Raw genomic sequence first — 2,120 nt, forward strand, 5'->3', positions numbered from 1 at the left:
AACAGCAATTGTCCATTTGGTAAAACAAATATCCGTCTCAAAGTCGTATTTTACCGTTGCAGAAAACAGACGCCGTTCGCAAGAAGGCCCACACACACACACACACACACACACACACACACACACACACACACACACACACACACCCGCCCCCACCCCGCGGGGCAAGGAGGAGTTTTTTTCTTCATTACTTTTTACAATAAGTTTTCTCAATAGATAGAAAATGATGACGCTGAGGAGTCAACATCCGATATTATCATTGCTTGTAACCCGGTTTCTTACATCTCCCCATAAAACTAGTCTTAGCGAGGAAAAAAGCTCATATTCGAATAAGTTTATTAAAGCACCCCCCTCTGTGGGAAAGAGTCAACCATGAGCCGAGTTTTGTCAACAGCAAGAACAAGGTCAGACAGCAATTGTCCATTTGGTAAAAACAAATACCCGTCTTAAAGCCATATTTTACCGTTGCAGAATGTGGGAAAACAGACGGCGTTCGCAAGAAGCCAATCAAAAAAAAACAACCCACTCTAACTATCGGTATTGTCAAGAGAAAGATGCGAAAAACAGATGCTTCGCTAGACTAGGATAAAATGAGAGAAGAAGCGGAAGGGGAGTCGCTATCTGTGACAGTTCTACCAATCGCGAGGAAGAATCCGTGAATATTATGTCAGCATTCCGTTCAAACAACGCCGCCGATCAGAGCGCCGGGGCCAACTCGCCTGAACTGTTCATACCTCACCCCGGTAAGTTTTTTTCTTTACGACTTTAAATTATATATCAACAGAGATGTCAATAATTTGATTACTTTCTTTTAGATTTCTACATCAATGATTTCACGCAAGTGGACTACGGTACGTTTAAATAAGTATATACCATTTTTTAAATAAGTTTAGATAGACTTGATTTAACCATGCTCTGATACTTACAGAAACAATCGATAATGCAGTGAGTAACAGCAGAAATCCGGCCGTTTTCCGCGGCGAATTAGAAGCCATATCCCCCGCAGAACCTCCGCTGCCGCCGCGTCGAAGAGAAGACGGCACTATTTTCGTCTCCGCATACCGGGAGAACCGCGGAGAAAAAAGTTTTAAAATCGAAGGTAAACAATATGATGCATTATCCGCCATTTTGTTGAATAACAGGATGTGACGGAGTAATCCGAGTGTGCTATACCGCCCCTCCCGACCCGGAGCAGATTTTTAAAAAGTTTAACTTTATTTCTCGACAGAGGTAACCGAGAATATACAGACCCCGCCGCAGCGAAAAGAAGAAGAAGAAGAAGAAGACGACGACGTTATTTTCGTCAACGCATACCGGGAGAACTGCAGGAAAATACCTTTTAAACCAAAAGGTAAACAATATGATGCAATATCCGTCATTTCGATAAATATCAGGATGTGGCGGAGTAATCCGAGTGTGCTATACCGCCCCTCCCGACTTGGAGTGGTATAAAGCGTGCTAGAAAGTTTTTTTTTTTTTTTATTAAATCTTTCTCTTTTTTGTTTTATTTCTCGGCAGCCGAGATTGCGGATATACCTATTCAAGCCCCCTCCGCTACAGACAATCGCGCGGAGGAGCGAGGTAAATAAAAACTTTTTTTCATTCTCGAAAAATAAGAAGGAGGAGGTTGTTTTCTTAAATCTCTTCTGTTTTATTTCTCGGCAGCCGAGATTGCGGATTTACCTAACCAATCCCCCGCCGCTACAGACAATCGCGCGGAGGAGCGAGGTAAATAAAAAGTTTTTTCATTCTCAAAAAAATAGGAAGGAGGGAGATTGTTTTCTTAAATCTCTTCTGTTTTATTTTCCCCCCGACAGAGACCGATACAGAAAATCAGGCGGAAGAAAATCAGGCTGAGGAGGAACCGTCCAGATCGCCTCCTCTCAGGAGAGCTCCTCTCAGAAGACCGAGAGGTAATTGACGGGGGGGATGAATCGATCCTATTAAACTTCTCTGCTCTATAAAAATAAAAAATGTAAGGTTTAAAAAATACATTCTGTCCGTCTTTTCTTACAGCTCGACGGATGCTTCATAAGAAGAGAATCCTTGAAAACCTCGCTTTCATGTACGCCATAACAGTTCGCACATATGCATCGATATACAGACACAAGGACCTGTAA

The 2,120-nt window shown here is 42.5% G+C and overlaps 1 long non-coding RNA gene across 1 annotated transcript; it reads left to right on the forward strand.

Annotated features, from left to right (window-relative positions):
* Positions 1-620: 620 nt before the first annotated feature.
* LOC143418354 (uncharacterized) lies at positions 621-1,728 on the forward strand. The gene is made up of 5 exons (XR_013098317.1): positions 621-851; positions 929-1,099; positions 1,229-1,351; positions 1,519-1,581; positions 1,666-1,728. It is a non-coding gene; the product is annotated as an uncharacterized LOC143418354 (long non-coding RNA).
* The last annotated feature ends 392 nt before the right edge of the window (positions 1,729-2,120 follow it).

This window comes from Maylandia zebra, linkage group LG4 (genome assembly GCF_041146795.1).
Source record: "Maylandia zebra isolate NMK-2024a linkage group LG4, Mzebra_GT3a, whole genome shotgun sequence".
NCBI classification, from domain to species: Eukaryota; Metazoa; Chordata; class Actinopteri; order Cichliformes; family Cichlidae; genus Maylandia; species Maylandia zebra.